Source organism: Danio rerio, chromosome 20, assembly GCF_052040795.2.
Source record: "Danio rerio strain M-AB ecotype USA chromosome 20, GRCz13ab, whole genome shotgun sequence".
Classification (NCBI taxonomy): Eukaryota; Metazoa; Chordata; class Actinopteri; order Cypriniformes; family Danionidae; genus Danio; species Danio rerio.
Window position 1 is genome coordinate 8,606,071 of NC_141040.1, and position 8,908 is coordinate 8,614,978.

Here is an 8,908-nt window from a genome sequence, read left to right on the forward strand (position 1 = left end):
ATGATTCACTGATTGAAATGATCAGGTCACAGTCTCCAAGATAACGATTCATTGATTCAAATATTCAGATCAGAGTTAGATATGGTACAGTATGGTCCCATATGACATAGTCGTTATTTTTAGAGTTTGCACTTCTCTTTTGTGCTACTTGTGCTGTGTTTTTAGGTCTGGTCTGGCTGCTGAAGGGTACATGTGTTCTGTACAGATCGGTTATGATGTCTGGTCTTTTTCTGACGTATTCTGGCTGTATTCTGTGTTCAGGATGGTGGACCTACAGTAAATGGAGGATATACTGGAGAGCAGGTTGACAGCTAAGAGCCTCTCATCTTTACTGAAGAGAGATAAGGGTGAGGACAAACCCATCAGCACAGACACACACAAAACTGTCAGAGATTCATGGATGAAGCGTTATATTAAATTGTTCATAGAAAAACATAACAATACAGGCTGTTTAATAGATTTTAACTTGTTATTAAAGTTAGTATAGTATACTACCTAGCATTTTAGCTAGTTAATAAACTAAATATGGTTTAAAAAAAAATAATAAAAAATAAATATATATATATATATATATATACATATATATATATATATATATATATATATATATATATATATATATATATATATATATATATATATATATATATATATATATGTCATTGAACCTTGGAAATTAAAAATTAGCCACTGTTTATTCACTATCTAGTTTATTATAGCATGAAGTAAAACTGTAATTAATGCGACAGAAATACACTTAATATAGTGATCAGCCTGAATGAATACACCCCATTTTGAAAATTTATATTTTTATCCATTAATCCATTTAGCATTGGTTTATACATGCCTGATGTACAGTATATTAAATAATCAAATGAACTATCCCTTTAAATCCCATTACTTTATGAGGAAAGACTCTTCATATCCTCCTAAATATACGTAATATTAAGACGTCTGCAAGAAGTCAGACATATTGTCTAAAACACAAAGCGCACTCTTTTACAATCCTGTCATCTACTTCTTCTTTCTTTGACAGTATGATGAAGAGACTATGACACACATGTTTTATTCATAGTCATCTCAACTTTATTGGAACTTTAGGAAAAAAAAAATGTCTAGGATCAAGTCTTCCTTGCCAAATGTTGGGACAGGAACAAAATGTCAGCACTGAATAAAACACTTTACTGTGTATCTTCCTTATGTAAGACACTGCAGGGGAATAAGGGGACATATTAACAAACGCTCACATTTTATCAATTGGATTTTGCATTAAAATTGCAAACGTTTTGCAGTAATTTTTATAAAATGTTAGGTTAAAATATGAAAATGGTGCACTATTTAATAAAAAACATGCTACTTTGAATACATTTTTTTAGCACAGACATTGCATGAATTCAGATTCATTTATTTATCTATCTAACATTTTAGAGTCAAAGGAATGTGCTACTGTATATAATAAAATAGACTACGGTGGGATTTGGGATTTTTTTAACACTCCATAATTCTGCACTTTAAAAAATGCCTGTCATATAAACCGTAAAAATAATTGTAAACTGCTACAGTATAAAATCTGTAATCTGGTTAACAATACAATTCCTTAATATACAGTATACAGTTAGTAACTGTAAATTGGCTTTGCTCAGAATTCCCTTCAAGTTTTATGCTTTTTGTTGACATTACTCATGACTTTCTCATCGCCATATGTTTATGGTTGTGTTAACGTACGTCTGTGTAACAAAGAAAATAACGTGTAGCTGTTAGTACTTCAAATCACTGGTGTATTAACACTAAAGTAATGAAATACGGTAGTTTGCCATAAATGTTTTAAATTACCTTTACGGTTTTATGTTTTTTTTTTCTTTTTACTTTATTTTATTGATTTATTTATTTTTTAACAGCTTGAGATCAGTGTTTCCCACAGGTTTGAAATATACTTGCAGTGGTAGCCTGATGGAAACAGCAAATACATAATTAACTATATGGAGAGAAATAAAAAAAAAAACATAATATGAATTTTAATTTTCATTTATTAGGGATCTGTTTTAAACCTTTTCTTTTCAGTGGGTTGAAAGTAAGGAAAATACTGTTGAAATAAATGATAATAATAACAATAACAATAATAAAAAAAAACTATTTCTCCATGATTTTTTCTTATTTGTATGCTATTCAGGAGCCATGTGCACCCACTGACAGGTCAAATCTGCTTCTCTCTATCTCACATTCAAGTTCAGGTTGCTTTATTAGCATGATATTTTATACAGTATTGCCAAAGCATTTTATATGTAGAAAATAAGTAATACATTCAAATCATCAAAATAATTAAATATACAGCAAATGGAAACTAAATCACAGAAAGAAAAAAAAACATTATGAAAGCAGACAATATCTCTAAAAATTGTAAGAATTATGAGAATAAAATATATAGATTATGTAAATAAGGCAAAATAGTTCATTACCCATTTTTAATGGTGTATAAATATTCTGCAACCAATTTTGATAATTTTGTCCTCTCTTTAGTGAAGTATTTAGTAAAGTTTTCTTTGCTTTTAGAAAAGTTAGTTTTCAGTTTAAAGTAAAGCTAAAGTCGTTTACTCGTTAAATAATTGATAATTCAATGTCTCTCTTGGTCTTGCGGTTGTGCGCATAAAATTAACGACAGCTTAGAAAACGAAAGCAAAACCAAATCCCAAATATTTCAGTAGATTTAGACACCCTGGCAGGACACAAAAAGGTGTGGGTCTCTGTGGGTCTGCAGAGCATGTGACTGTCTGCCGGAGTGTTGACAGGTTTCAAGCACACAGAACGAGCAGTATGAAATGGGTAAAGCAGAGATTTTCCACTACTTCATTGTATACGAATTTGTGTTTATATTGGGTGTACGAAAAATGTATAAACAAAAAAAAGTGTCAAAGGATAATAATAATAGAAAAAAAATTAAATGTGCAGTAAATAAACTTGGGCGGCAGTTGGTATTCCAGGGCGGCCCGCCCAAGTAAAGCCTATATGTGGAAAGCATTAGAGATGCACATTTACAGAAAATAAATACATTTTCCACAACATTTTGTAGAATAAAATGTATTAATCAGGGAAATTTCGATCAAATTCCTCTGTACTAAATTAAAATTGCAGGAGATTTATGGCTTACTTTCTTGTTTTGAAAAAGAAAGGAAAAAAAAAAACAGTATTTAAATATGTGAATTGTAATTGAAATCCACAGACACAAACTGATAAAGAGCAATAAAGGAAACACTTAAACATTGTTTTCCCTCAATTAAAATGAAAACACCTTTTATGAAAAACAAAAAGCTCACAATTTGCACGATGCTTTTTTCCTCTGTACTGCACTACAAAAATATGCTTAACCACTTATTTACAATGAGCTGAAACAACACAATTTGTGAGTTTTTTTTTTTCAACAACTTCATTGTTTTATGTTTACTTAAAATTCGCAAAAACTAATAAGCTAACTTAAATCCGCCATGTTGTCCCAACACAAATTGATTGTGTGGAAACAATTTTTTTACAGTAAAGGATCAAGTTGAACTTGAAGTGATATAATTACTAATGTGATTCATGAATGACAAATGTGATCATTTGCTTATCACAAATACAGTCTAAATTTAATGATCACTTAAAAAAACGGGTGAGGAGTGAGATGAAACTTGGAACTGGAAACAAATTAAAAACTTTAAATAAATTCTAGTACAAAAATATATATATTTTTTAGAGTTTTCAGAATTTTATGATTTATGTTTTTTTTTCACTTCTTTATGCTTTTGAATTGCATTATGGGATCTGTCATTTAAAGCTTTTATGTTGAAAAGTTTAATAATTTAATAATTTGTAATACTTTGATTACATATATATTGTCTGCTTGTGTTGTACATTACTATACAAAAAAGCTTGATAATAAACTGCCAGCACTTGTTAATCTGCAATGTTGAATTTTCAACATCAAAAGTCGACAGAGCAAAATAAAACTCTCATAATGCAATTTACAACCTTAAATAAACAGAAAACTCCATGTTAACCTCAACATACAAAACCTGTTATGTATATATATATATATATATATATATATATATATATATATATATATATATATTTTTTTTTTTTTTTTTTTGCAGACAACCTCATTCGAATCTGTTTTATTGGGCTGCGTGGTGTATCCTTACAATTACAATTTCATTCAGAGCAATAATGAAAACATAATATAGTAAAAATTCCAAATTATTTTGACATTTTGTACTGTTTCTATCATAAACAGCGCAGGTTTGGTGTTATGGGTTCAGGACTCCCACCGGGAAAACATGATTTTAACAAGGATGCCAGTGTCACAGTGGTGTGTGTGGGTGAGGAGATCCTGTACACTGCTGGAAAACATAACAAACAAACAAACAAACTTTTTTCTCTCAAGAGTTTTTAATTCTACAAATTAATAAAACGCATAACTCTACCTGCAGATCTACAGTCTCAATGCAGCAGATTAGCCATCTTACAAGAGATTTCATAAAATAATAATAATAATAATAATAATAATAATAATAATAATAATAATAATAATAATACTTGTAGTACAAAACATAAATTTAATACAATTTAATTATGAAAAGTAAATTAATTGTAAATTATGATTGATTTTATTAAAATTGATATTGTGCAGTGACAGTAGCCGTTAAAAAAAAAAAAAAAACAAAAAAAAAAACTTTTTTTTATTTTCTTGTTTCATTTATTTCATTTTAAACTGTAAATATTCATAATTTTTTCCCAGTGATGGGTTGCAGCTGGCCATCCACTGCGTAAAAACGTGCTGGATGAGTTGGTGGTTCATTCCACTGTGGCGACCCCAGACTAATAAAGACACTAACCCGAAAAGTAAATAAATGAATATTCATAATTTTGAAATATAAATATTTTATATTTTTAAATTACAATATTTTTTTTAAATAAAATTGTCTGTTGTTCATATTTACCTTGAATTTTGACAAACTCAACAAAAACAAAATAGTACTTTAATAATAATAAATAAATAAATAAATAAATAAATAAATAAATAAATAAATAAATAAATAAATAAATAAATATTAATATTAATAATAATATTTGTAGTAAATAATATTTGTAATACATTTAAGAAAATTTTATAAACTGATATATTAATATTGATTTTATTAAAAATTATATTGTGCAGTGACAGTAGCCTTTTTAAGTTATTAAATGACTGTTTTTTTTATTTTCTTTTATTTATTTTATTTAATGTTGTAAATATTCATAACATTTTTTGTATTTTTTTTACAATTAAAAACTAAAATTCCAAAAATAATCAAATTGTCTATTACTTATTTTAACACAAATTGAACCAAAATCAACAACAAACAAAAATACAACAACAACAACAACAACAACAACAACAATAACATGCATTTATAATAATATTAATAATATAAATTTGTGAAAATATATTTAACATGAAACAAAATATATATATATATTTTTTTTTTTAAATATCATGCAGTGACAAAAGCCATCATGCAATGACATGTTTTATTTTTGTTAGCCCCAGACGTGTGGACTGTCTATTTGAGATACGACTTGCTGTACCACCAAAAGTGTCTGAAATGAGTCCACTCTGTTCTCTTTGTGCGGTTAACTTGTCATTTCTGTACTCGCTATGGCTGTTATTACACTGTAAGTGCAGTGACATGTAATTCAGGAGGACAAAGTGCTTTTGGGTGTAAGGAAACAAACATTTAACTCACTTGACCTTTCTAATCCGCAGTCCTCGGGTCATTTACTCAAACACTAGAGGTCACAGATCCAAATAAAGCACACTTCCACTGAATCAACAGTTTAACCTGGACCTCAAACAGGTATTTCATCCAGCTCTGAACTAGATTTAAGTTTTATTTGACATATGTAATACAGAACAAATACAGTCTGAGCAAGTGCAAACAATGACAGAGCAGAGGACAGTATCAAAATGCAGACATGCGTTCAAAGAAAGATTATCTTTTATATTCAGGAACGCAGGAGGAATATTTAGTTTTTTTCAGAGCTGGTCGGGTAAATCTTAAGAAAATGTAATGTTAGTGAGATGAGGATAGCATTTAAATTAAACTCACCACTGCTTCTCCACACCTGGTTTCCATAATAAAGCTCAATAGTGCTGGATACAATTCCTGGAAGTAACAGAGAAAAAACAAAAAAATTTTATTTTCTTTTTTTGACTTTTTTTTATTGACTACATTTCAAACACTGTAGATTTCACAGTATGGAATTGTACGCCTTTTACACTTGTTTTGAAAGAATCCAAGCAAACAGTTTGTTATTTTCAGGTAGACAAAGAAATAACAAGGCTAAGGCTAAAAATAATAATTTCAATATTTCTTCTATGAGTGCTTCAAGAAAGAGCAAGTATAGTGTAATGATTTTGTATACGATTTTGCAAAACAAAACCAAACAAACTCTAAACAAAAACAAACAAATCAATGCAAAAAAGGCAAATGTAAACTACTGCACGTATAACTAAAACCAAATCAATCAATCAATCAATCAATCAATCAATCAATCAATCAATCAATCAATCAATCAATCAATCAATCCATCAATCAAAAATAAACAAACAATAAACAGAAGAAAAATAAAACAGCAAGAAGATTGTTGGTTCAAGCTTTGGCTGGTTCAGTAGTTGTTTCTGAATAAAGTTTGCATGTTCTCCCTGTGTTCGCATGGGTTTCCTCCAGGTGCTCCTGTTCCCCTACAGTCCAAAAACATGCGGTACAGGTGAATTGGGTAGGCTAAATTGTCCATAGTGTATGAGTGAATGAGTGTGTGTGTGAATGTTTCCCAGAGATAAATTGCAGCAGGAAGGGCATCCGCTGCATAAAAAAACATATGCTGGATAAGTTGGCGGTTCATTCCACTGTGGCGACCCCAGATTATTACAGTAACTAAACTGAAAAGAAAATGAATGTATGAAAATCAGATAACCTTATTCCTTTAACAAAAATCTATTGTAAGGAACTCTGCATCTTTTAGTTTTCAGTGCCTGTGCATTAAATGAATTCATTGCACACTTATCAGCCAATCAGAATCAAAATTTTCAACAAAACATGGAATTTCAAAAAACAGTAAAATAAACAAAACCTCAAGACAAAATGAAAGAAAGCAAAGGAAAACAAAGCATACAAAAACACTAGCAAAACAAAACAAAACAAAACAAAACAAAAAACAAAACAAAACAAAACAAAACAAAACAAAACAAAACAAAACAAAACAAAACAGTAATGGAATATGCAGCAAAATCTGATGGCAATTCATAACTTTTGATTTAGTGGCTAATTCGTATTAATTTGTATGATCAAATTCGTACAATTTAGCACAATTTGCTCATGCCCCAATGACGGTTTTAAAAACGTACAATTTCGTACAACTGAACTCATACGAATTCGTACAAATTAGCCACTAGACTGGCAAAACGTAAAATACTTACATTTTCTCGTGAGATTAGGCTGGAATATGATAAAACAAAACCAACAAAGCAAAACACAACAAAAACATGTCATGTTCGCTTTTCAGTAGTGTTTAGACCTTAAGTAAAGCACTTGATCTTTAACTGTAAAGTTAAAGTCAGTGTTATCCAATGGCTGCAGCAGGAATTATATTCCACAGGACTCCATAAGAACTGATATTCGCACCAGTATACTATGCCAGATCATCATTAAGCCAAAGCCAGGATGGTAATGTGAGATACTTCTATGGTGACACTTCTTGACAGATTGCTGCAATTTTTTGGTCATCCAAGAAGCATGTTGTGACCTAAGTTGACCACCATTATTGTTCTCGCTACATTACAACCCCCAAACCCTTATTATAAAACACATTCTCACATTTCTCCAGATGAAAAGCAAAGGAATCAAACCTGAGTCCTGACGTTTAAAGAACGAACGAGCCCACAAAAGGAAGAAATTGCCTTTTCATCATGACACAGTCGGAATCATGTGAAAATAATCACGCAAGCGCTTCATAGCATGAAGTAGTTCGTTATCTTTCAGGGTGAGGAGAAAAATGAAGACGAAGGAGAGAAGGAATGAGAACTGGGTCAGGAAAGGCAGAATTCAAGCTGCTTGCTCTCTAATTAACTCCTTAGCTCTGCTTCTATGCCTAATGAGTAAATACAACAGCAACGATGAGGCACACAAGGGTTAGTGCTAACAGATATAGGTTAATTTCCCCGAGCCACATCCATCAGCTGGAGGAAACCTACAGACAGCAGGAGGCTTCAGCTTCAAATACCACATTACAGCATGTGAGATATTAAATGACAAAACTTTAATGCTTCTCTTAGACCAGAGATGCCCAAACTGGGGCTCGTGGTCCCATGGTAACCTTTGATTTGGTCCACCATCTATCTGAGAAAAGACAGAGAATGATGGGAATGTTTTAGAGATTGCCATTTCAAATTTAATGTATCCTTTTATGCATTTATTTTAATGTTAATCTACAAAAAATGCTAATTAAAATAAAATGTTTCAATTGATATGCTGTAATTTAGTTTAAAATGTAAAGAGTCATCCGACAAATGCACAGACTTTGATGAGCAAAGGCAAATTCTGCTTGACTAGTGTAACCAGGATTGAACTCCACTGCGTTTTAAATATGATTGTTAGGGCTTTACATTAACACCCAACCCGATTTCAGCTTTGGCGGGTTAGACAGCCGCTCCCACTAGCCACTTTGGCAGGTTGGTAATCATTTTTACATTGTACGTTCGTATTCTTTAAGCAGGGTTCGACAATAAGGATGGCCCAATTTGTGTGCAAATGTGATCTTAGAATTGAGAAGCAGCACGACTGACAAAAACAACTGTTTGCGCGAGAAAAAGCAAGTGAGTGAAAGTGTAGGTTGT